Source organism: Monodelphis domestica, chromosome 4 (assembly GCF_027887165.1).
Source record: "Monodelphis domestica isolate mMonDom1 chromosome 4, mMonDom1.pri, whole genome shotgun sequence".
In the NCBI taxonomy this organism is placed as follows: Eukaryota; Metazoa; Chordata; class Mammalia; order Didelphimorphia; family Didelphidae; genus Monodelphis; species Monodelphis domestica.
Genome location: NC_077230.1, coordinates 398,765,179 through 398,793,128, shown reverse-complemented (window position 1 = coordinate 398,793,128; position 27,950 = coordinate 398,765,179). Strand labels below are relative to the sequence as shown.

Below are 27,950 nucleotides of genomic sequence, written 5' to 3'. Positions count from 1 at the left end.
ACAGATCCAGAAACTGACTGTTGTTTGGAGGAGCAGCCCAGATAAATTCAGAAAGGTTCAACATCCAAGGGTTGGCCAGGAGATGATATTTTGTTGTTGTTCGTAGAAACTCAAAGCTATTTGTTAAGACTGTGTTGGTAAATCCTGGTGAATTTCATGGTAGTGATCTGTACAATGCTCTGAATACAGTAGGCGCCTAATAAATGTTTTCTGTACTTGACTGTATTATTACAGTGTGAAATTGTTGGCCAAGTGCCAATAATTATAATGGGGATGAGGAAGAATTTATAGTATCAGATTTATAGCTGGGAAGGAACTTCAGAGGTCATCTCTTCTAACTCAGGAATAACTGTAGCATAGAGGATAGAGATAGTAAGTGTCCTACCCTTGACTTTTGCTAACTGTGTGATCATGGGCGAGTCACAACCTCTCTGAGCCTCAGTTTTCTCATCTGTAAAATGGAGATAATATCCCCCAAAGTCACCTACTTATCCTCTGAGGCTCAAGTGAAATTATGTTTTCAAAGTGCTTTGCATCCATTAAAATGCAATCGAAATGTCAAGTTGTGATTATCTTAGAACGAGAAAATTATTTTAGAATGAGAAAACTGAGAGTCAGAAAGTTTTGTCCTAGGTGACACAGAGAGTAAGCTACAAGTGCTTATATTCACATCCTAGTGGTCTGGTTTCAAATTCAGTGAATCAATCCCAGAGAAGCAATCCTCCTTTGCAGTTCAAAATAGTTCTCTCCTTCTTAGTAATCCAAGGACTAAAAGGAGAATGATTCTAGCCTCCCTTCTCCTAAAGCCCGTCTTTAGAGGTTTCCAAAATAGCAGCTGGTCAATGGATTCCTAATTCATGAAATCCCATCTCTCCCTCCTGGATTGTCCAACTCAATAGGAGAGGGAGGGAGATCTTGGTGAAGGAGGCAGCAAAGGTGTACTGGCTGCCTTTTTTGAGTGGGGATGGGGGCAGATAAGATAATTCGTCAGTCTTCTCTGGGTGTGAAACTCTTTTCAACCACAAAATACACATAGGCATGGAGCAGGTTTTGTGTGGTCAGCATGGAAGGTAGCAGGGAGGATTGGGCTATGAGCTGAGCTGTTCATCTGAAAAACAAGATTCTCCACAATATACCGATCTATCTTCAGCAGAGTCAAATTACAACTAAGTTGTCAAAATAGATAGGGAGCAGCTGGGTGGCTTAGAAAATTGAGAGCCAGGCCTAGAGATGGGAGGTCCTGAGTTCAAATTTGTACTCAGACACTTCCTAGCTATGTGACCCTGGACAAGTCACTTAACCCCCACTGCCTAGCCCTTACCACTCTTCAGCTTTGGAACCAATATACAGTATTGATTCTAAGATAGAAGATAAGGATTTTTTTTTTTTTAAAGATGGATAATAGGGATAGCTGGGCTCAGTAGATAGAGTGCCAGGCCTGAAGGAAGGTGGCCCTGGGTTCAAATCTGACCTTAGACACCTCATAGCTATGTGACCACGGGCAAGTCACTTATCCCTGTTTCCCTAGTCCTTATCCTTCTTAGAGTTGTTACTAAGACAGAAAGAAAGAATTTTTTAAAAATGGATAATAAAAAAGATAATGTAGTGATTAACAGAATTATTATTATCAGGAATATTAGAGAAACAGCTTGACATAAATAAAGAGCAAGCCTTAGATCCAGAAAGACCTAAAAGTTTAAGTACCACATCCTGACTGTATGATCCCGGGCAAGTCATTTACCCAGTGGTTCAGGAAATTCCAAGGTCCCCACATGATTCAGTAGAGGGAATTTCCTTATTCAGCAGTTCCATATGCCACTGAAGTCATAGGTCCAGTCCTCAGCCCTATCAGTAGTGTTATATAGCAGATAAAACTCATATAAAACATGAGCCCTGTCCTCATAGAGCTGACAATCTAGTTGAGGGATAGGAGAGTGATATATCTGAAGTTCGGAATAGTGGTAAGAGAGCTAGCCTTGGAGTCAAGAGAACCCTGACTTCAAATCTTGTCTCTGCTACCCTGAGAAATCCAGGAAAAAGATCTGAGCCTCAATCTTCTCATCTGTGAAATGGGGATAAAGAACAGCTATGATTCTATGTGTAAAGTGCATTCTTATTATAATGTTGGGCAGAGGCAACTAGGTAGCACAATGGATATATTAGACCTGAAATCAGGAGGACCTGGGTTCAAATTTGACCTCAGATACTTCCTAGGTTTAAAAAACAAAAAAGAATGTTGGGCAACTAAGTGTCCTGGTGGACCTGCAGTCAAGAAGACCTGAGTTCAAATCCAGCCTCAGACCTTTACTAGCCCTGTGACTCTGGGCAAGTCACTTTACTTCTATCTGCCTCAGTTTCCTCATCAGTAAAACAGGTATAAAAAATCATCTCCCTCCCAGGGTTATTGTAAGGCTCAAATGAAATAATGTTTGTAAAGTGCTTTGCAAACTTTAAAAAAAATTTATTTTTATTGTCATGCAAAACATACTTCCATATAGGTCCTTGTTGTAAGAGCAAATACATAATCAAAACCCTCAAATAAAACCAAAGATACTTTGATGTGAAAGATGGCTCAAACGATTCTTTCTCTGGAGGGGGATAGCCTTCCCCACCAAAAGTCTTTCAAGATTGTCCCAGATTTCTGCATTGCTGAGAATAGCTAAGTTTTCACAGATAATCACTGTACAATAGTGCAGTTACTGGGTACAATGTTCTCCTGGTTCTGCTAATTTCACTCTGCATCAGTTCCTGCAGATCTTTCCAGCTTTTTCTGAAGTCATCCTGCTTATCATTTCTTTTTTTTTTTTAAACCCTTACCTTCTGTCTTGGAGTCAATACTGCGTATTGGCTCCAAGGCAGAAGAGTGGTAAGGGCTAGGCAATGGGGGTTAAGTGACTTGCCCAGGGTCACACAGCTGGGAAGTGTCTGAGGCCAGATTTGAATTTAGGACCTCCCGTCTCTAGGCCTGACTCTCAATTCACTGAGCTACCCAGCTGCCCCCTTATCATTTCTTATAAGTGCTTTGCAAATCTTAAAGCACTATATAAACACTAGCTGTTATTAGTTATAAAAACGTGAACTTTTGAAGACTTTTCTTTGCAACCCCAGCACTTAACACATAGTTTTAGCGTTGAATATGCTTGTCAATGGACTTATTTTCAAACCTCAAAGAGTTCTATCAATGTTAATTATCAAGTACTATAATACAACATGCATATATACAATCCAATACAAACCCAATAGTGTGATTTAGAAAGGACCCTACTGAGAACATTGTACACAGAGAGTGATACACTGTGGCACAATCGAATGGAATGGACTTCTCTACTGGTAGCAATGCAATGATCCAGGATAATTCTGAGGGACTCATGAGAAAGATGCTATCCACATCCAGAGGAAGAACTGTGGGAGCGGAAACATAGAAAAAAACCAACTGCTTGATCACATGGTTCAATGGGGATATGATGGGGAATTTAGACTCTAAACGATAACCCTGGTGCAATTATCAATTATATAGAAATAGGTCTTGATTGATGACACATGTAAAACCCAGAGGAATTGCACATTGGCTATGGGAGGGGATCTGGGGAAGGGGAGGGAAAGAACATGAATCATGTAACCATGGGAAAATAGTCTAAATTAACTAATTAAATAAAATTCTCCCCCAAATAAAAAAATAATAAAAATAGAAAAGGACACTAGAAATCATATAGGTCCCATCCTCCCCTTATTTCATTGATTATAAAAAATGAGACCTAGAAAGAAAACATGAATTGTCTGTGGTTGGTTAAAAAGAGGCAGAGTGAGGAAATGAATTCAAGTCCTAAGGCTTCAACTGTGGAAGGGAATTTAGGTCTCACATTAAGTCTAATGTCCCTCATCTCCACTTCCTGGCTACCCTAGCTTCCATCAATTTCCATCTTCTACAGGAAGCTTTACCTGACCCCTCTTCTTTCCAGTGTCTTTCCTCCATTGATTATTACTGAGTTAGCCTGTTTTTAAGCATTGTCTCCCCCATTAGATTGTAAGCTCCTTGAAGGCAGAAACTGTATCCTGGTTCATAGTAGGACTTACTGACATGCTGACAGTCACCCAGACTCACAACCTCAGTGTCACCCTCAGCTCCTTACTCTTACTCCACATAGCCAATCCATGGCCAAATCTTGACCTTTATACCTTCATGACATCTCTTAGATGGGTCCTTTTCTCTCTGGTTGCACAATTGCCATTCTAGATCAGGCCCTCATTTAAAAAAAAAACAACAACAACTTTTTAAAAGGGTGGCATAGTGGATAGAGCACCAGGCCTGTAGTCTCTGGGTTCAAATCTGACCTCAAACATTTAGTATCTTGTTTGCCTCAGTTTTCTCATCTATAAAATGAGCTGGAGAAGGAAATGGCAAACCACTCCAGTATTTTTTTTAACACTTACCTGTTTTAGAATCAATACTCTGAAGGGGCAGCTGGGTAGTTCAGTGGATTGAGATCCAGGCCTAGAGATGGGAGGTCCTAGGTTCAAATCTGGCCTCAGACACTTCCCAGCTGTGTGACCCTGAGCAAGTCACTTAACCCCCATTGCCTAGCCCTACCACTCTTCTGCCTTGGAACCAATACACAGTATTGATTCCAAGATGGAGGGTAAGGGTTTTTATTAAAAAAATAAAATAAAAAGAATAAAAATAAAAAGAATCAATACTCTGTATTGGTTTGAAGACAGAAGAGTGGTAAGGGGTAGGTAATGGAGGTTAAGTGACTTGGCTAGGGTCACACAGCTAGGAAATGTCTGAGGTCAGATTTGAACTTAGAACCTCCTGTCTTTGAGCCTGGCTCTCAATGTACTGAACCCAGTATTTTTTTTTTTAAAGAAAATTTCAAATGGGATCACAAAGATTTGGACATGACTGAAAAATGACTGAACAACAACAACAACAACTTTACTTCATTGATAAAACAAAAATAAAACTACAAAGATTTTCTTTCAACACTACCAGACCATACACTGTCCCATCTCACTTCTCATGTGGACCATGGCAGTCGCCTAATAACTGGCCTTTCCCCCACTTCAATACAATCTCCACTCAGCTGCCAAATGGATTTTCCTAAAGTTCAGGTTCGGCTAAGTCTTTCCCCTCCTCATTGAGCCTCAGTGGCTCCCTATGGTCTTGGGGTTCAGATGCAAAGTCCTCCCTCCTTTTGGCACTTCCCTTCCTACCTTTCCAGTTTTCTTCCTTTACTCCCTGCTGAAGAACTCTGTGATCTAATCAGACTAGTCTGCATACCATTTTCCACACAACTTGGCTCCATCTCACATCTCCATGCCTTTGCCCTGACTAACCCTCATGCCTGGAATGGCCTCCCCCTTTCCCTCCTCTCTTAGTTTCTCTGGTACCTTCAACACTCAACTCAAATCTTCCCTTCTGTAGGTCTTTCCCATTCCCCAAGCTGCTAATGCTTTCCTCTCTGAGCCTGCCTTCCCCCTCTGTAGATATCTTGTGCAGGTCTAGTTATTTACAGGAGGTCTCTCTCCATTAGAATATAAACTCCCTGAGGGCAGGGACTTTAATTTTGCTTTTTTTTTTTTTAATCCCCAGCATCTAGCATAGTGCCTGGAAGATAGTAAGTACATAATACATGCTTGTTGACTCACTGACTTCACCCTGCCTGATCTGTTTCTCTACACAGTGAGCCTTCCAACTACAAAGCAAAGCAAACCACCTCCTACCCCCTCCTCCACCCCCAAACCTCACCCAGGGTCTTTCAGAGAAGAGTGTAAATATTTAAATATTTATGAACATCTTACTTATTCATAGGCCTGGTTCTGGCTACTTCCCAGCTCAGAAATTGTGAATCAGTGGAGGTGGGGGGATTAATGAGGGGGAGAATCTTATAATCCTGAAATATCAGAACTGAACAGGAACAGACCAGACTGGAAGGGACTATAGAGATCATCAAACCCAACCGCCTTTACAGATGAGGAAACTGAGGCCCACAGAAGGGAAATGAAGAACTTAATGGCTTCATAGCTAGTCAATGGCACAGTTGAGCATCCTTCCTCCCAGACCAGTGCTAGCCCAGCCATGCCACCACTTTCCTTATCTCTCAGTTTCTTAAGCTGCCTCCCAGCCCACACCACTCTTCTTCAAGGCCAGGGCCAATGGCAGGGCACAGACTTGTGCTTGGTCCTCAGCCCCATTCAGAGTTAGATTGGGGGGCTGCGTAGCTCCATTTGTCGTCACACGACTCTGCTAAGATAGGAGTCAAGTACATGCCCGTATCTTCTTTGGGGTCAAGCTTGGTCATTATCATTTCATAGCATTCAGTTTTGATTTGGGGGATGGTTATTCTTTCAATTTATGTCGCTGTAGTCCTTGTATGTAGCCCGTTTGACTCCCTTTGTATCAGTTCCTATAAGTCATTTCATGCTTCTCTGTGTTCACCGCATTCACAGTTCCTTACAGCTTAGTAATAGCCCATTACGTTCATGTACCACAATTTGTTTAGCCATTCCCCAATTGACGGGCATCCAGCCAAAGTAGTTTTTCACTCCAGTGTATAGCAAGGAAGACCAAAGGAAATATCTGTCTAGATCCGATGAAAATAAATGCCTGTTTTTGGGAGTGGGTTAGGGAAGCCTTCCAGGTTCCATCATTCAATTATAGGAAAATGGGGTTTCAGGATGGAAGGGGCTTCAGCTCCACCTAGCTCCTTCTCCCTAGGACCTGGAGTTTTCCCTTCGAGGATCTGGAGAGCATAGATCTATATCTCCGAGACCTTGTAGGGATGGGACCATAGATGTAGAGCTGACCTTAGAGGTGGGAGAATCCAGTGCCTTCATTTTACAGATGAGATGATGGCGCCCCAGAGTAAGGAAGTAACGTGCCCAATGTCACCCAGGGGGCAAGAATCAGAGCCACGATTTGAACCCAAATTCTCTGCCATCAAAGCTGTGTTCTGGCACCATACCACACTGCGGAGGCTCTCCTCAGGCTTCTCATCTTTACTATTGTCCTAACCTTGTTGTCCATCCATTCTGGGAACGTGTCACTAGCCCTGTGCAACTGAGAAGGACTTGATCTACTTCTATAATTAGAAAATAACCATCCTTCGAGTCTTGGAGGTGGAGAGGCGTGGGGGTGTTATGATGGGATTTGGGTGAGGAAAGAACAAGAGGGAACAAATAAATAAATTCAGGGGAGTGCTTTGAGGGAAGGTAGGGTGTCTGGCTCTGTGTGAGGATACGAATGCATCTATACATTTGAAGCCTCACCTTCAAGGGTGGCTTCTAGGTAGTAGTCCCAGCAAGAGGTATTGAACTCTGGAGGGCCAATGGGAGCATCTTAGACATAATAGTCAACATTTATACAGAGCCTCAAGGTTTTCAAAACACTTTACAAATCTTATCTCATTTGATCCTGAGAACAATCCTATGTTGTTAGTCAGTCAGTTGTTTTTCAGCTGAGATCTACCCCCATCTGGGGTATTCTTGGCAGAGATTCTGGAGGGGTTTGCCATTTCCTTCTCCAGCTCATTTGACAGATGAGGAAACTGAGGCAAACAGGGTGAAGTGACTTGCCCAGGGTCACACAGCTAGGAAGCATCTAAGGCTAGCTTTGAACTCGGGAAGATGAGTCTCCCTGACTCTAGGCAGAGCACTCTTTTCACTGTACCACTTAACTGTTCCAATCCTATAAGACAAGTGCTATGATGATTCCCCTTTTACAGATGGGAAACTGAGGCTGAGAGAGGTTAAATAACTTTGCCCAGAACCACACAATTAGAAGTGTTTGGAACAAAATTCCAACTCAGGTCTTCCTGACTCGGGCATGTTATCTCCTGTGCCACCTAGCTGCTAGGAACTCCCTCCCCTTCTTCTTGGAGGCCAGAATTAAGGTGTCCATCATTTCCCCGTGGATAGGACTTGGGTCAAACCCCTGCAGGAAGAGATCAGCAACTGTCGTGAGTCCCAGGCCTCGGGGACCCCCAGGCCAGGCTGGCTGCTTATGCTAAAACTCATTATGGGATAGGTGGCAGGACGTGGAAACCCCCTTTCTACATTTCACTGGATTGGAAGTCCTCAGCGTGCATCTGGAGTGTAAGTTAGAGGCATTAATTAAACTAGCCCCCAATTATCTGAACTGGCTTTTAAATAATAACACTCCAGGAGAATCGTTAATATAAACCACTAATTGGCTCTCTTCTGTTTACATGCTCAACTAATGCAGGCTCCCTCTCCACTGGGGCAGGGCCTGTCGGGGGTAACGAGATGGTAGGAGTCCGAGGAGGAATTGGGTTGTTGACCTGAAGTGAACTGAGCAAGGCTGCCAGGGTGCTGGGACTGGGGCCTCCCCACCATGTCCTTTGCCAATGCCTTCCTGATCGTCTCTGCTTAAGCCTAAATGGTCCACCGGGGCTTAGCTGACGCCAGCCACGTCCTCCAAAAAGCCCATCCTGACCACTTCAGCTCACATGAATCCTTAGCCTTTGCATGGCATCTAAAGGCAGAGAGATGGAACAGGGAGGGAAAAGAGCAGACACTGTATTTGTATAATCATGGCCAACTCTGTGGTCCTCAGTTTCCTTATCTATAAATGAGAAGCTCGGACTGGATAGTCCCTTCCAGCCCTAACTCTTTGCTCTAGTTTATTTTATTCCATTTTGTGGCCATAATGGTCTACCATATTGGATAGAAGGCTATCTCTGCAGCCAGGAAGTCCCACCTCTGACACATACTGGTTCCACAGCCCTGGGCAAGTCATTGAGGATGGGAGAATCTGCATCGGGAGAGAATTTTTTCAGTAGGAGTCCCCTCTGCCAATAAAAGCATGGGGCTATACCAAAAAAAAAATAAAAATAAATAATAGGTATTTGTGCATGTGGGTAGTGTCCATCCTAGGCTGTCAGCTCAGTGGAGGCAAATGTGTTTTATCCAAACTACAAGCCTTCTAGCACTTAGCCCATTGTCTGTCTGGCCCTGTCACTTCCCTGTTCAAAAACGTTCAGCCCCTCTCTATTGTCTCTAGGATAAATCACAAAATCTCAAGCTTGGCAATAAAGTCCTTCACAATCTCTTTCCAGTCTACCTTTCCAGGTTTATTCAGTCATTCAGTCAACAATCAAGAAGTGTTTACTATACTCCAAGCCCTGGAGATACAAAAAGGGACAAAAATACGGCTCCTGTCCTCAAGGAGTTCGCATTCTAATGGGAAAAGGCAACTTGAAAATAATTATGTTCAAACTGGAGGGGAAATAAATCAGTATAACTGATTGACACATTGACAAAGTCCAAACATGTGCAGTCTTCTCTTTCAATTTCATTGTAGTTAACTGTAAATTTTTTCTTGACTACTTACTGCAGTCTGCATCAGTTCATTTGTTCTTCCCATGCTTCTCTGTAACCATCATACACATCATTTCTTATAGCACAGTCGTATTCCATTAGATTTATGGCCCAAGATTTGTTTAGCTATTCTCCAATCAATGGGCAGCTACTTTGCCTCTAATTCTTTGTTCGCACAAAAATAGCTACTATAAATCATTTGGCGTGTTTGGGGACTTTCTCCTTCACAATGGCTTCCTTGGGGTATAAGCCCAGTAATGGAATTTCTGGATCAAATCAATTAGCTTTTACAGAGGTATTTACTGAAAATTAATTATCACTGGGAAGATCCAACTGCTGGGCTAGATGAAGCTGGTGTCTTCTCAGGAACACCCTGGCACACTGTGCTCGGTTATTGGAAAACTTGGGCATGGCCTCCTATCATTGAACCTCTTAAAGTCTCACATGGCCCTGTACCAAGGGAAAGAAGACAAACAGGAATCAGGTCCATCCCAGACACAGACTTGCCTGGGAGGCCAAATGCTCATCAGCCCTCTGGCCAGTAGGAAGGAGAGAGTGAGTTTTTTCATTAGTACTTTTTATATGCACTCTCAGGATAGGAAGCCAACAAAAAGGCCTTTTCTTTGTGAGGACAATAAGGAGATAGGAAGTAAAAAGGAACTGCCAAACATGTTCCAAAGTAGAAAACTGGATGCTTTCCTATTATCTCAAACTTCCATAAGGCAACTCACCAAACATCCCTATTAGTCCCTGGTGTGTGTTCCCAGGACTGGGTGCTCATTGCACAATCTTTTGTTATACTCTGTACCTTCAGGCTTAGTCCAGTGTCTAGTACATAGTAGGTGCTTAATAAATGTTTGTAGATTGATCAGTTCTGAAATAGAAGATATTTCTACTTGTTCTCCTTGACCCCATAGGACTAAACCAACCACACTGGATGGAAGGTGAAGAGAACTAATTTTGAGCTTGATGGAATAACAATAATATCAGTTACATAGCATTTTTAGATTTGCAAAGTGCTTTACAAATATGAGTTCACAATCTGCTCTGTGAGGTAAGTGTTGTTTATGTTTCCATTTTCCAAGAAAAGAAACTGAGGTTAAGAGAGATTGTGTAACCCAGTAATTATATGCCAGGTTGAGAGGCAAAGCCCCAGCCTAATTCAGAGTTTATCCATTATGACATCTAACTGCTTCAAGCAATCAATCAACAAACATTCATTAATCTCCTACTATGTGCCAGGCAAAGAATAAAAACATTCCTGACTCCCAAGGAACTTATATTCAATCAGGGAACACAATGTGTTAATATACAAATGGACATGGACCTGGACATGGACATGGACATGGACAATACAAACAGTAAGTATATGCCAGGTTGAGAGGCAAAGCCCCAGTCTTCCTGCCCCTGAATTCAGAGTTTATCCATTATGACATCTAACTGCTTCAAGCAATCAATCAACAAACATTCATTAATCTCCTACTATGTGCCAGGCAAAGAATAAAAACATTCCTGACTCCCAAGGAACTTATATTCAATCAGGGAACACAATGTGTTAATATACAAATGGACATGGACATGGACATGGACATGGACAATACAAATGCCAGGTAAATTGGAAGGAAGGAAAGGTAACTTGTAGAAGCTGGTGCTTAAGCTTACTCTTATGGGAAAAGAGGGATTCTGTGTGCTGAAGAAAAGGAGGAAGATGGGGTGCCCTATCTAAGGGGTAGCAAGAAAGCCAATTTGGCTGGATCTGGGAGTGCTCTTGTTTGTTTTCCATTTTATTTTTTTCTTAAACCCTTACCTTCCATCTTGGAATTGATAGTAAGTATTGGTTCTGAGACAGAAGTGGTAAGGGAGTAGGCAATTGGGGAGCAGTGACTTGCCCAGGGTCCTGCAGGTAGGAAGTTTCTGAGTCATATTTGAACCCAGAACTTCCTGGCTCCAGGTCTGGCTCTCTAACCACTAAGCCATTTATCCTTCATTTTCAAATAAGACCAAAGATGGAGAGGGAGGATAAATCTGGGAGTATGGATTATAGCTTAATGTACAAGAAGGCCAGAAAGGTCAGAAGGATCAGATATAAAGGACTTCCAAAGCCAGAGGAGTTTGTATTTGATGCTAGAGGCAATAGGGAGCCACTGGAATTTACTGAATAGAAAGGTGACATGGTCAGATCTGTGCTGATGGAACATCCCTTCAGCAGTTGAAAGGATGAACTTCCTCCCAATGAAAGCATTTCCAGAAAGGAATGGACTGCCCCAAGAGCCTGTGAGTGTTTCCCCCATGTTTTCTCCCAACTGGAGATCTTCCAGCAGAAGCTGGATGGCCCCCTGTGGGAATTTTATAGAGGGGATCATAGTTCACGCCCTGGTTTGGCTCAGAGATCTGGGTACTCTGTCGACTTAAATTCTGCGTGCCGTAGGCTGGCATGTCATACATTCAGGGCTTGGCTCCGCACACATGTGCATTCCCCAGTGCCCAAGGGCCAGACTCAATGCCCAGCTTCCCTGCCATGTTCAATTTAGCTGCTGCCTATCAGAGGGCCCTCCCTTGGGTCCAATCTCCATGGTATATTTTATGGAAGGTGTCAGCTCCCAGCTCCTCTCCTTGGCCTAATGTAGTTATCAGGCACATCTACAAGAAGAGACAAAATGCCGTACGGAGGCCTTGGTGTCCCTGAGGTAGCTGGGAGAACATGTAATCCTTCATTACATGTGTCATCGAAACAAACTCTCTGCTCATGCCATCACTTCCTATTTAGGGATGCATACTAATGAGGGCTTTATTAGGATGCTGTGTTAGAAAACAATTAGAATTATGCTACCAGCATGTGGCTAATTTTGCCCTAAAGTGCTGATAAAGTTAATCCAGGGAGCAGGCCATGAGTGGTAATTGCTCTGAGGTTGAACATGTGTGGATAACCACCGAACAGGTGTTAGCCTTTGGCGCTGAATTCTGGGCTTTTCTCTCCTCCTCTGGCCTTTCGCTGGTTCTGTGTCATCGTGGGATCAACCATGGTGGCAACTAAGTGGGCTCTGGGATTTGACCTTTCCCAGAAGCCATCTGAAAACTGACCCATCCCAACCGAGAGCAGGAGTGTCGGGGCCAGATGTGGTAGTGCCTTCAAGGACTAAGAAGCAGAGTTATCGGCAGGCAGAGCCTGCTTTACTTCTCCAAATAGTTCCATATTCAGATCTTAGGTCATTCTCCTCTTAGTACCACCCATTGTCCACACTCATGTCAGAAGGCTATCCCTAAAGCCTGGGTTTGACCATTTCTCTGCTTAATAAACTCCAGTGACTCCCTCTTGCCTCTGGAATCAAATAGGTACCTCTGTTTGGCGTTGAAAACCCTTCACAATAAGATTCCAAACTACTTTTGCAGGCTTATTATACATTATTCTCCTTTATGAATGCCAAAATGGCCTTCTTGCTATTCCCTACACATGATCTGAGTTCATCTCTGGTTCAAAACAGGGATTCTAAGAGATGAAGGGAAGAAAGGAATGCATGCCAGGCATGGAGGAACACTCTTGCAAAGGCATGGAGATTGGAGATTGAGTATTATATATATTGTCTTCCCTAAAAGAATGTAAACTCCTTGGGATGTAGAGATTTTCATTTTTGTTTTTGTATCCCCAGCACCTAGAACATAAAGGCTTAAAATAAACAAACAAACAAATATATATATATACATATATATACATACATACATACATATACATACATATACATATATATATATATATGTATATATATATATATATATATATATATATCAGTGATGGTGAACCTATGGCACAGGCGCCAAAGGTGGCACACAGAGCACTCTCTTTACAAATAAATAAAATAATAAATCTTTTTGAGTAATTGATTAGGTATGGGTATATATGCTTATGTATATACAAATGTGTGTTTATATACATATGTTTATATGTATATTACACACATAAAACTAGTCAAAGGAACATAGCCATGGGAGGTGCCTTAGAGGCCATCAAATGCAATTCCTTCATTTTATTTTATATTTTAAAAACTCTTACCTTCTGTCTTAAAATCTACATTAAGTATCAGGTACGAAGGAGAAGTAGTGGTAAGGACTAGGCAATTGGGATCAGGTTACTTGCCCAGGATCTACAACTAGGACATGTGTGAGGTCATATTTGAACTCAGGACCTCCCATCTCTAAGCCTAGATCTCTATCCACTTAGCCACTTAGCTGCCCCTAAACCTCTCATTTTATAGAATTAGGAAACTCAAGCTCAGAGTGTCCAGTTTTATACAAATTATAAATGGCAAAGCAGGGATTTGCCCCCAGGTCCTCTCATCCTAAATGCAGTGCTCTTTCCACTAGACAATATTATTTTTTGGTATTCCATCTCTCTTCTGTTCCCTGCCACACTCCTAGAAAGTCTTCAATCTATACTGGCTGTTTCCATTTATTTACCACCCCCTTACAATCTGGCTTCTGCTTCTACCTCACCACTGAAACTTCTTTCTCAAAGTTTATCTTAAATTTTTTTTTCCTCAGCTTCTTTTCTTTAACTCTTACCAACATTTCCCAGTGTATCCCTATCTTACCTCTTCTCTCTGCCTTTATTAAAAAGGAAAAAAGGAAGAAAAAGGCAGTTTAGAGAGAAAACTAGCAATATATGCTTCTCCATACCTGTAGTCCTCTACCTCTGCAAAGAAGTTGGGGGATGGGTCTTCTCATGTCTCTTTTTGGGGGTCAGGGTGGCTATTATTATTTCAAAGTATTTACTTTATTTTTTAATTTTTAAAAGTTATTAATTTTTTATTTAAGCCCTTATTTCCCAGCTTAGAATCAATATTGTATACAGGTTCTAAGGTAGAAGAGCTAGTAAAGGGGTTAAGTGACTTGTCTACGATCACATTGTATTAAGCAGTAAGGATCCAAATATAAAAAAAGGCAGTCCCTGTCCTCAAGGATCTTATAATCTAATGGAGGAAAAAATACACAAAGGACTCATAATAAAAATGCCATCTGCCTCCAGAGAAAGAACTGACAGAATCTGAATCCAGACCAAAGCATACTATATATCAGTGATGACAAGCCTTTTTAGACACTGTGTGCTATGTGCCATGCCCCATCCTCCTCAGAGACCATGTGCTGTGCCCCCCCTCCTTTATTCCACACAGGGGTGGGGCAAAGTGCTCCCATTGAACTGCTGGTGGAGGAATGGTTGAAGTGGGGAAAGTCCTCAGCAAGTATAGAGAGGGGGAAGGGAGTGATCCAAGAACTCCCCTCCCCTCCAGCTCTGCCACCAATGAGTCACCCACCTTCCCCTCTGTGCACTCCCATTGGGCTGCTGGGCAGAGGGGTGGGAGTGTGAAAAAATGTTGTCAGGCATAGTAGAGAGAGGGAGGGGAGTAGCTCTGCCCAAGTCCCTCTGACTTTCTAGTAATGAGCTTTGTGGGGTGGGCGGCAGTGTGTGTGCCCACAGAGAGTGCTCTGCGTGCCACCTTTGGCACCTGTGCCATACGTTCATCATCACTGCTATATAATTTTCTTACTTAATTTTTTGTTTTCTTTCACAAAAGGACTAACATGGAAAAATGTTTCACATGTACATAAAATCTATATCAGAGATTGCATACCATCTAAACAACGTGGGAGAAAGGGGAAGGAAAGAGGGAGAGAACTTGGGAATGAGAGATTTTTAAAAAATGAATGTTGAAATTGTTTTTACATGTAATCAAGGAAAATAATGTTAAATTAAGAATTAAAAAAAAGAAAACCATACCAAAGGAGACTGAAAAGTATGCATGCGTAGAGGAGACCAGGGGGTATGTAACAACATACCATGGAGACTAAGACAAGGTGAGCTGTCGATGGTAAACAGAGCTACCAGAAATGTTGTGAGTCCTCCATAAAGGAAGGCTGTGGGAAGAGTTTGGTGCCCTCTGGTTTTTCAATCAAAAGGGAGAGGCAACTGAGAGTGAGTTGAAAAGGTGCAGAGTATCCATGGTGATGAGATTTCAGGCGATCAGCTTATCCTGAGGGGTGGAGATGCAGGGGGAATGTTGTTCCCTGGAATGGAAGTCAAGTAGAGCAGTTAATGGAAAATGGATTGTAAGGTCTTTCCAGTTCTACTATTCTTTGTTCTAACCAATAAATCAACAAGCATTTATTAAGCACTTCCTATATGCAGGGCATCATACTAGCACTAATGAGATAGTCCCTGCCCTAAAGAACTTTACATTTTATTAGAATCTAAGATGCCTTCCAGGTCTCATGTTCTGAAGTGCCTTCAAGTTGTAATATTCCGTTTTCTCATCAATCCATCTATAAACAAGCTACTCATTGAGAACTCATTATGTTTCTGTCACCTTGCTGGTACTGAGAACTCAAAAACAAGAGTGAAGCAGTCTTTATTTACTCTCAAGATTACCCTTTATCAGGAATGGCAAGTGCCTTCCTGCTTGGGGACCTTAGGCTCAATCATCCTGACTCCACTGGTGCTTTTATTGTTTCCAGATTATAAGAATTAAAGTTAGGAAGGATTTCAGAGACCATCTAGTCTAGCCCTCTCATTTTGTGAGTGAAGGAAGGGAGGTCACCAGGGGGGAGGTAACTTGTCCAGGGTTAATCGATTAGTCAATTAAACAACATGGATTTATTAAATGACTTCTGTGTGCCAAGGAAGTGAGGATTCAAAATAAAAAGATGAATCAGATCCTGCCCTCAAGGAGCTTACATTTCAGCAGAGGGAACAGCAGGTACAAAATAGTAAGTAAATAGCAGTTGAGTTGAGCTGACAGACATTTATGAAGTACCTGCTACATGCTAGGTACTGTGCCTTTAAGGGCTGAGGATACAAGAAAATAGTCCCTGGTCTCAAGGAGCTCATAGTCTAATGGGAGAAACAACATGATATACAAGTATGATAGTTACAGAACAAATGAGAGAAAATCTTAGAAGGAAGGCAGAGGCAGCATTCTAGCACAGGATCATGTAAAGAAATCAACACAGTGGGACCAGCTAGTGGCTCTGTAGATTAGATTGAGAGCCTGCCTGGAGATTGGAGATCTTGAGTTCAAATCTGACCTCAGACACTTCCTAGTTGTGTGATCCTGGGTAGGTCCTTTATTCCTATTGCCTAGCCCTTACTGCTCTTCTGCCTTGGAACCAATATACAGTATTGATTCTAATATGGAAGGTGAAGTTTAAAAAAAAAAAAGAAATGAATACTATGTCTCGGTCACCATTGGAGAATTGAGAGGAAGAAAAGAAACAAGTATTTATTTAACACCTATTATGTGCTAAATGCTTTACAAATATTAACTCTGGATGGTAGGTACTATTATTATCTTTATTTTATAGTTGAGGCAAATAGAGGTTAAGGGACTTACTCTTGCACAGGGTCAATGCAGGAATATTTGAGGCAGAATTTGAACTCAGACTTACCTGACTCCAGATCCAGTGCTCTATCCATGGTACCACCTAGTTTGGTTGACTCTACTAGGGTCCTGAGTAATCAGGATTGTCCATCTTACAATCCTAGTAGTCTGGGTTCCTGGGGGCAGCATTGTCAGGATAAACAGTGGATCTTAGGGATGGCAGACCATGGCACTGCACACTTTCTAGTTCTTGTATTCTTTGTTCTCATCAATAAATCAACAAGTATTTATTAAGCACTTCATGAATGCCAGGCATCATTCTAGCACTAGAGAGACATATACAACAGTTAGATAGTCTCTGCCCTAAAGGACCTGATCTCAAAGCCCAGCAAGCCAATGGCCTTACATAAGTAATGCAGTCAATAGAGTCCTGGAGTCAGAAAGACTTGAGTTCAAATCTGTCCTCAGACACTTGCTAGTTGTATGATCCTTCACAAATCACTTAATCTCTATAGCTCTCAGTTTCTTCAACTATAAAATGGGGATATAAAGTACCTATTTCTTGGGATTGTTCAGAGGATAAAATGAGATAATATTTGTAAAGCCTTTAGCACAGTGCCTGGAACATAGTAGGCACTTAGTAAATGCTTATCCCATCCACCTCCCCCGCCAACTCCAACTATGGAAGTCATCTTCCTCAAAGGCTAACGATGGTCTAATAATAGTAGTAATGATGAGACAGTCATAAGGGCATGTTATATATTAAAAGCTGGAACCTCTTGCCCAAGGAACATACCAATCATTGGATCATCTGTCATCCTTACAACCACCTTAATGCCAAAGCTATTTGGCCTGTTGGCTTGTGTGCTGTACCATTATGAAATTCCCTTCAAGGGCACTCTTCTCTCTCCTGATGTTTGGTTCCCTTTGTTTCTGCTCTGGACTCTACCAGCTGTTCCTCCAGTTCAAGGGAGCAGATAGACATCGCATATGAATTTCAGTCCTCTGTGTTTAGCTGCATCCCAAGCTTTTCCACCTCTTCCTGTGCCCCAGTGAGCTCCCTAGGGTTCATGGAACTTTGATCTTCTCTTACATATGGTCTTTTCATTTAGCATCCACACTTTATGTCCCCTCCTTGCCCCCAACTTGTTTTCAGACCCACCACCAAGTTCCTATCTCCAGGTGCTTTGGCTCTCAGCCCAGCTGCAGTCCTGAGAAGATGAACAAAGCTTGGACCAATGAAGGCTCATCCAACCCTCCTACTTCCCAGGTTCTTCTTTTGATGTATCACCAGCACCTTGGACAGGGCTTCCACGACAATAAATACAGTAACTCAGTAGGGCTTTGATGCCTGTTTACATGAAGCATCTGATGTGTTTGCTCACAGGTAGATGAATGTGTACCATCTGGACCCTTTCTGGGATGGAGAAACCCTTATGGGCAGCTCAGCAACCAAGAGACTTCCAGCATGGGAGGAGGGAGAGGGAAGGCAGGGATTCTAGCCTGCAGGATAGAATGTATGTGGAACTTTGCCTCTTAGGGAACTGGCAGAGATACTGTAGGGCTCTGATTCAGTGTGCATTCTGAGGAGTTGTATTCCAGAACCAAGAGCTGGCTTAGAGCTCTGACTTCCTCCACCCTCATAAATCAAATGAAGATCAAATGAGATAATGCATTCAAAGAAATGCTAGTTGTTGTTGTCTCAGTCACTAGTCAATCAATACATATTTATTAAATTTCTACATGCCAGGTACTGTGGTAAGTGCCAGAGTTGGGGGGGGGGGCACAGAAACAGTCACTACCTCCAAGGAGTTTCCAGTCCAATGGGGGAGGAAACCTGTCAAAAATGAGGAACACACAAGATATGCTCAAAGTAGATGGAAGGTTACCTTGGAGAGAAAGACAGCAGCAGCAGCAGAGAGGACTGGGAGAGATGTCCTGCAGAAGAGGGGATCTGGGCTGTCTTTTTTTTTTAACCCTTACCTTCCATATTAGAATCGATACTGAGTATTGGTTCCAAGGCAGAAGAGTGGTAAGGGCTAGGCAATGGGGGTTAAGTGACTTGCTCAGAGTCACACAGCTAGGAAGTTTGAACCCAGGACCTCTCATCTTTGAGCCTGGCTCTTCATCCACTAAGTCACCACTACCCCCTGGACTGAGTCTTGAAGGAAGCCAGAGAAGCTAGAAGGCAGAGGTAAGGAAGGTGAGCATTCCAGGAATGGAGAACATACAGAGCAATGGTGTGGAAATGGGAGACAGAATGGGTTGTGTTTGAAGAACAGTAAGTAGGCCAGTGTCAGAGGGTAGTAGAATGCTTGGAAAGGAAGAAAAATGCAAGAAGAATGGGTAGGTAGGCAGCAGTCAGGTTGGGAAGGTCTTTCTCCACCCTCTCCCCCAACAGAAGAACTTCTTCTTCACACAAGTTAAGCTCATTGTGTTGAATAGACCTGGGCACATTGTTCTTCAGCACCATTCATTCTGCTGTGCATGTAGATGGACAGAAGGCACAGCATGGAGAACCCAAAACGATGGCTAGAATACAAGCCCCATTTCTAGTAGAGTTGAGGTTTCAATTCTAGATCTGCATACTTATCACCCTCCTTCTTGCTCAAGCCATTACCAAAATGACTGCATTCTACAAGGACACTGCCACTTCCTAGGATGGCACAGTGGCTAGAGCTTGAGTCTTGGAGTTGGGGGGATCTGAGTTCAAATCCAGCCTCAGAAAGAGATGAGGTTCTCTTGGAGGCTGGAGTGTTGGTAACATGATGAGGATAGATGGCCTTTCCTGACCTCTTCCATTAGTGTTTTTCCTGTTGGTGAAATTGTTTTTGGGCATTTAATTGTTTTAGTCATATTTGAATCTTTGTGACCCCATTTGGGATTTTATTGGCAGAGATACTGAAGTGGTTTGACATTTCTTTTTCCAGCTCATTTGACAGATGAGGAAACTGAGACAAACAGGGTTAAGTGACTTGCCCAGGGTCACATGGCTAGTCTTTGAGGCCAGATTTGAATTCAGGACGAGTCTTCCTAACTCCAAGTCTGATACTCTATCCATTGGTCCACCTTCTGCCCAATTTGTGAAATTACCTTGTATATAGTCTATATTTACTTTTGTGTCTCTGTGTAGAATGTAAGTTTCCTCTTTTCATCTTTGTATCCCCATCTGTTAGCAAAGTGCCTGGCACATTTTTTATTTTAAAAAATTGTAGCTAAACCTGTGATTTCCTTGGCATCAGGAGCTCCCAGGTGAGGAATTCCCTTTATCAATACAGATTTTCATCTACTCTGTAACATTTAACCTTTGAGAGTTGTCCCAGGGAACTGAGAAGGTAAATGGTTTACTTAATGTTTTCCATCTCTAGCATGTTTCATGGATAGGGCTGGAGTTTTGTTTTCTATCCACAAGCACTCCACTTCCTCTGTCTGGTACATAGCAAGCATTTGATAAATGTGTTTTGGATTGAATCGAATCGAGACCTAATAAGGGAAAATATGCTGCTTAAGGTTAAGGAAGGGCAGCTAGAGGGTGCCATAGAGTGCCAGGCCTGAAGTCACTTTCTGACTTCAAATCTGGTGGCAGACCCTTACTAGCTGTGGGAACCTAGACAAGTCACTTTATCCCCATTGCCTAGCCCTGGCCACTCTTCTGCCTTGGAACCAATACATAGTATTGATTCTAAGATGGAAGGTAAGGGGTTTAAAAAATCTGACTTCAGACACTTCCTAGCTGTGTGACCCTGGACAAGTCACTTCATCCTGTTTGCCTCAGTTTGCTTATCTGTAAAATTAGCTGGTGAAGGAAATAGCAAGCCATTCTAATATCTTTGCCAATAAAACTCCAAAGGAAGGAGTCACAAAGAGTTGGACATGACTAAAACAACTCAATAATAACAAAGTTTAGGTAACTAGTGTCAGCTCAGCTGGCAGGAGTTTGACCCAGGACAATGAGACCAGAGCAAGGTAATATAGTAAAGTCTTAATGGAGGGAAGGAGTGGCAAGGAGCATCTCTACTGATCCCAGTAGAGAAGGCTTCAGAGTCCCCTCTGGGTGGGAGAATCATGAGATATTATAGCATTAGGGCGTTTTAGAGGTAATACAACTTGGTTGCCTCTATTGGTTATCTCTGGGGAAGGTGAGCTACTTGGATTAACTTCATTGGTTGTCCCCGAGAGGGGTGGGATGTTGTTGGCAATCATTTTGTTGGCTTTCTGTTGTCTAGTTGGGGTTTCTTAATTTTCTGTTGCTTATCTGGGGTCTCCAGGTCTATCAGCTAGTAAGTGGCAGGAGCAAAATTTGAACTCAGTCTCACATTCTTCTTCACCAAGCTGCCACCCTCTCTTCTTGCAACTGCCACCCATTCTGACAGTCCTTGATAGTCATCCAGACTCCTCCCCCAACCAAGCTTACTGAAGGCATGTGTTTCCACAGACATGTTCCTTCTCTCTCTCTCTCTCTCTCTCTCTCTCTCTCTCTCTCTCTCTCTCTCTCTCTCTCTCTCTCTCTCTCTGTCTCTGTCTCTCTCTCTCCCTCTCTCCCTCTCTGTCTCTCTGTATATATATATATATATATATATATATATATATATATATATATATATATATATATATATATATATGAAATGCCACTGAGTGGCATTCTAGCTCCCCTAATCCCTGCCCTCAACTCATCCAGGCCTAGCCCCATAGGAGTCTCAGTAGGGCATGGTAGAATATCCCAAGTGGGCATTATCCGAAGGCATCCTCTTATAGCTCCACCATCCTTGCACTGGAGGCACATGAAGGGCAAGCTGCCCGACAGAGCCTGGCCCCTTTGTGAGAGATAGTAATTGTTGGGAAATTTTGCCAGTGGAGTGGAATAAAGACCCTTGAATAAAAAAGGCAAAGCTGAAGATAAGAAACTGTTTTATATTGACTTTCATTCCCGAGATTGGAAAGAGAACATAGGGTTTTTTTGGGGGGGGGGTGCATATATGTGTGTGTGTGTGTGCACGTGCATGTGTGATCAGAGCCAAAGTCTTTATACACAGAGGACAGCTTGGAGAGAGATACAGAGATTGATGGATGAACAAACCAGAGCTTAGGGGAGCCTGGCTATAGAACATAGCAGTGGGTGGCTTTCGTGCCCTTTCATGCCCATTCTTAATGGCATGGTATGCCAACTTCTGAGGGCACCTTCAGAGCTTTCCCTGGCAGCAGCCAGGGCTGCTCTCAGCTCATCTGTCTCTAGGTACAGGAGAGTAAAGGGGGTGTCTACACTGGGGCCATGTCACACTCATTCATGCCCTGCTTCTCTTCCATAGTCCATGGTGGCCTTGGGGAAGTGAGGAGGAGAGTGAAAGAAAGGTTTAGGGCCCTTTACGGACCCATCTCTGGGTTTCTCTTAGTTCCCTGGAATAAGAGAATAGGAGAGGTCTTAGGAATCCTGTTTCTTGCCCTTCATTTTACCCAGAAGAAAAGACTCAGAGAAGACCAGAGACCATGAACTGGTAGAATTGAGGTCTGAGAAAAGGGATTCCATTCCCAGACCCATTTCTGTGTGAGCTGGACCTACCTTTTGGGATGGTAGATGGAGAACTAGAAGGCATTTGAAAAGCCATGCAGTCTAACCCCTCATTTTACAGATGAGGAAACTGAGACCTAAGGAAGTCAAGTGACTTTTATAAGCTTATTTTGTAAGCCTTCAGAGGTAGGATTTGCTCCTAGAAGCTCTGACTTGCCCAAGGTCATGCAGTGGGCTAGGACCACTGAGCCAAGATGGCATGTGAGCTAGGCTTATCCGTCTTTGTGACCCATGCAGCCACGGGCTCTAGCTCATAAAAGGATGTGTCAAGCATGTAATAGACCTCCCTATCTCCAGGGCCCAAAGAAGAAGCCTGAGCCTCTGATGGAAATGAGGGGAGGGAGGAAGCAGGGGTTTGCTGGTTTGTTTATCTTGTTCTTAGAGCCCTCAGGTATAGCGGCTGAGAATCCTTCCCTCATCCTGCCTCATCTTCCGTTCCGGCTTTATTAATTAAACAGTTTTTTGTTTTTGTTTTAGTCTTTTTTTTTAGCAGCTGCTTCCCAGAATTCAGCAAATGTTTAATTCAATGATTCCAAGCCTGCCTCATCTCCCCTCTACACATCCGCCCCACCCCCATTCCCCTCCTCCCAAAGTGGTTCCCTGGGAAATTCCTCCTGGCATCCATCCTTGCCTCTACATGGCTTCTCCTTTCCCTAGTTGCTTCTCCAGGAGTTGGGGAGTTGCTGGATCAGCCAGAAGTGATTTGTTATTCAATTGGAGAATCCATAAAGAAGGAAGTATGGCTGGGTGGGAGCCCAGTTGGCCCCCACAGAGGGGCTTTAAAGGGCCATGATTTGTCAAAAATCCATGACACAAGTATTTAATGATCATCCTTGTTGCTCATTTAGTATCTCAAATGAAGGAATCAATTTCCCTCTGTTGCTGACTATGGGCTAGCCTTCCTTGGCCCGGGGTTAGGGCTGTCTCTTCCTCAGAGCTGATTAGCAGCAAAGAAGGGGATATGAGGCAGCCAGTCAACATGGAGAAGAGAATGCTGCAGTGAAGAAGACTTGAGTTCAAATCCTACCTCAGACATTTATGACGTGTGTGATCCATGGCAGATCATTTAACCTCTGTTGGCCTCATTTTCCTCATCTTTAAAATGGGGACAATAATAGCACTTACTTGTAAGGATCAAAAGAGGCAATAAATGCATAATGCTTTATGAGTATTCACTGTTATTTACAGTGTCTATAATAGATGGTGGGCATGGCAGGCTGAGACACAATGAAGAATGTTCCCAAGATGGATAGCTTTTGACTTCCTGGCGACTTCTCAGCAAGAAGCAGAAACATGCTGGGGAGATAGCATGGAGACATGGAAGCAACACTGACCTTGGGACTCACAGGTCCCCAGGTCAAATCCTGGCTTTGCCTTTACCTACCTCGGTGACCTGGGCCAAACCACTCAGCAGCCAGCTTGCACTATAGTGCATAAGGCACCAGACATAGAACCAGGAAGACCTGAATTCAAATATTACTTTAGATATTTCCTAGCTGTGTGACCCTGGGTAAGTCACTTTACCCTGCTTGCCTCAGTTTCTTCATTTGCAAAATGAACTGGAGAAGGAAATAGCAAACCACTATAGGATCTTTGTCAAGAAAACTTCAATTGGAGTCACAAAGCATTGGATGTGACTGAAAATGACTCAACAACACCTGTGGCCAAATTACCATACTACTCTGAGCCTCAGTTTCTCATTTGTCAAACTACTCTAGCCTCAGTTTCCTTATTTGTCAAAGGAGGTAGGTTGCATTAGAAGACCTTTCAGGGGGCAGCACAGACCAGAAGTCATCATCTATAGATTCTATAGTTGGAAGGGACTTTGGCTATCATTTAGCCCAATTTATCTCATTTTTGACTTCCAGAATTTAAGAATCTAGAGAGTAAACACTGAGCATTAGAGTCTGAGCCTGAAATGCCATGGTATAGGGAAACCTTTTCTACAACTTACAGTTTCAGAGTTGCCTTGGACACTTAGAGGTTAAGATACTTGCCCAGGGTCATCATATATCCATTAGATGTCAGAAGTGGGACTTGAACTCATATCTTCCTGGTTCCTAGGCTGATTCTCTAAATACTACCCCAATAATAAAGAATACATGTTTATTGAATGTAATTCCCCATACCTCAAGGTAGTAAGGAGTAGATTTGGGGGTTTTGAACCCCAGTCTTCCAATATTTATTTAATTAGCCCATGCCCTCATTACAGCTGGCTCTCTCAGAGCTCTCCAATGAGCTCTTAGCAGAAGACACCTTGTTTTGGCTGTATTTCTCTTCTCTGCTTCCCTGGGCTCTGGTATCTTCTTATTCCCACTGCAGGAAGGCAGTGTTAGCAGACACCAAGTGATTTATGCCCGGGTCCCTATCTTGCCTCTTTGCCCAGATGAGATAAATGGGAGATGGCACATCTTACCAGGTGCAACACCCGAACCTTGAAAACAGCTGCAGTAGATGTCTTCCCAGCATGCATAGAGATCATTAAAAGGCAGAAGGATGCATGTGGGATGGGTCCTGGAGCTGATCTGGCTGAAAAACATGATAATCAGTTCCTTTTTAAAAGGTCAAGTGATACCTCCTCTGGCAACACAATTCTCACCTTCTGAGAACAAATAACCCAATCAGAAGGAGCTAGGTGGCACAGTGGATAGAACAACAGGTCTGGAGTTGGGAGGATGTGGGTTCAAATTTGGTCTCTGATGCTTTCTAGCTGTATGACCCTGGACAAGTCTCTTAACTCTGTTTGCCTAGCCCTTGCCCTCCTGTTTTAGAACTAATACAAAGACAGAAGGCAAGGATTAAAAAAAAAACCCTAATTAAATATTGCACAATAGAAGAGTGGCAATAAGGTTATCCTTGGTGTCAGAAAAAACTGAGTTCAAGTCCTACCTTTGATACATGCTGGCAATATGATACTAGGTAAGTCCCTTAACAATGCCCCTAGTAATTCCTTTAGTTCAAGAGATATGGGGATAATTTTATTTCTTGTGCTTGCAATAGATTTGGAAATAATAACTTGCATTTTTCTTTTAAAAATGTGTTTTTACAGTCCTATTAATATCCTTTGTTTTTCCATCCATCACTTTTAATGTACTACATACTCTCCTCCCTCTAAGAGCTTCCCAAAGCCATTAAAACAGTTAAGATTTGTAAACAGAGTTGTAGGTTAACAGTTCACATTTCTAAAGTACTTAGTCTTTTAAAAACTAAATTAATTAAAAAAATTAACAAATATCCATTTCCTCTCTCTTCTTCTTCCCTTTTCATGGGAAAAGAAAAAGAAAAACAAAACTCTTGTAACAAACTTGCACAGTCAAGTAAACCAAGCCTTGCAATGGCCATGTCCAAGAGTCCTTTAGAATAGTCATTGTGATGAATGTAATGCTTAAATCTTCCAAAGATGATGCCCTTTACACTACACTGTTAATGTATAGCCCTTCTGGTTCTGCCCACTCTTCATTGATTCATACAAGTCTTCTAGGTTTCTCTGGCACTATCTACTCATCACTTCTTAGAGCATAATATTCTTCCATCATATTTATATACCACTACATTTATATAACTTGTTCAACCATTCCCCAATTGAATGAGAATCCCCACAATTTAAATATTTTTTAAAACCCTTACCTTCTGTCTTATAATTAATACTAAGTATAGGTGCCAAGACAGAAGAGTGGTAAGAGCTAGGGAATGGGGTTAAGTGACTTGTTCAGGGTCACACAGCTAGGAAATGTCTGAGGCTGGATTTGAACCCAGGACCTTCCTTCTCTAGGCCTGACTCTCAATCTACTGAGCCACCATACCTGCTCCCCCTTTAAATCTTAAAACACTTTTTCACAATAGACCTACATGAGTCAAGTAGCACAAGTATTTTATGGATCAGGAAACTGAGGCTTTAAAGACTAAGTGACTTGTTAGGGTCAAATAGCTAGTAAGTGTCCGAGGTAGTATTTGAAGCCTGGAAAGGGATGAGCATAAATGATATCTCTGTAAAGTAACCAGATGGTAAAGTGGATAGCATGCTGGACCTGGAGTCAGCAAGACATGGCTTCAAATCCTGCCTGAGCTATTCATTAGCAATGATTTTGGACAAGTCAGTTAACTTATCTCAGCCTCAGTTTCCTCATTGCAAAACAGGGATGAAAAAATTGTTGTGCTGATATGAGATAATATATGCAAAGCACTTTGTAAACCTCAAAAGGTTATATAAATACTAGCGATGATGATGATGATGGTGATGGTGATGATGGTGATGGTGATGGCAATGATGGTGATGGTGATGGCGATGATGGTGATGGTGATGGCAATGATGGTGATGGTGATGGCGATGATGGTGATGGTGATGGCGATGATGGTGATGGCGATGGCGATGATGGCGATGGCGATGGCGATGATGGCGATGGCGATGATGGTGATGGCGATGGCGATGATGGTGATGGCGATGATGGTGATGGTGATGGCGATGATGGTGATGGTGATGGCGATGATGGTGATGGTGATGGCGATGATGGTGATGGTGATGGCAATGATGGTGATGGTGATGATGTCATCTCATTTTTCTGGTCTTTAATCTACTCATGTATAAAATGTGATGACATGTTGCTGCAAAGTTTATGAAGTCCTCTATACCCATTATCTCAGATGAGTCTCACAAGAACACATGAAGAAACTGAGGCTCATAGACATGATGTGACTTGCCCCATGGTCCTACAACTAGGAGGAGTTAAAGGGAAGAGTTGAACCCAGATCTAAGGCTGGAAAATGACATACAGAGAGTCAGAGAGACTTGCCTAGGGAGCAACTGTGTGTTGCTTATTGTGCAGATATCTCAGTTCTAAAAAGTTAACCAAGCTGGGCTATGTAACTATACTGTGCATCTGTTCTCCTGATTCCCACTTTAAGGTTCCTTCCCCTATAAGGATGTTTCTCCCCTTCTCTGAAAGGAAGCCACATTCAGGAAATGCCTGCTGTTTTGAAGGGATCCTGCCTAAGTTATTCTGAGATTCTTGATGTTAAGTTAGAACAGATCCCAGGGGAAATGGAGTCATTTTGCAGAAGAGTAAACTGAGGTCTCAGTGGTTAAACTGACTTGCTTAGCCAGTAAATTATAAGCCAGGATTCTCTTTCTCCACATTGAGCAGCCTAGAGGTAGAGAAAGGTTCCCCACAGAGGGACAGGGGATCCCTTTGTATTCGCCTTTCTAGGAGAGACCCTGGCAAGAGCTTGGTTAGGGGAGTTATTTTGGTCTTGTCATGATTGGGAGCTTTGAAGGCAAGAAATTGAGTGGTGATTAAGGCCATAATAAGTTGACACCATCAAATATCATTACCCACAGAACATGCAAATGATCATGTCTTTACACGGGATTTGCCATGCAAATACCAATTAGTGAGAAATGACTTGCCTTCAGAAGGGGAGATTTGTTCTTCTCACATCTCCTGCTCCTCCTGCAACCCCTTCCCCAGTCCTGTCCTTCACTTCCTGCAGACAAACAAACAGGAAATAAATGTCAGAGTCCCTGGCAACAGTAGTAATAAGGAATAGAAGTAGTTCCCCTACCCAGTCAGGCAGTATCGTGTAGTACAAAGAGAAAGAGATTTAGAATCAGCGGGTTCCACCAGGATTTAAATCCTGCCTCAGAGACTTAATGGCTGTGAGTCATTCTTTGCCTCAGTTTCCTT

The 27,950-nt window shown here is 42.7% G+C and overlaps 1 long non-coding RNA gene across 1 annotated transcript; it reads right to left on the bottom strand.

The window, feature by feature from the left end:
- Positions 1–24,415: 24,415 nt before the first annotated feature.
- Positions 24,416–27,667, bottom strand: LOC103102254 (uncharacterized). The gene is made up of 2 exons (XR_001622411.2): positions 26,484–27,667; positions 24,416–24,798 (listed from the first exon to the last, which is right to left on the bottom strand). It is a non-coding gene; the product is annotated as an uncharacterized LOC103102254 (long non-coding RNA).
- Between the last annotated feature and the right edge of the window lie 283 nt (positions 27,668–27,950).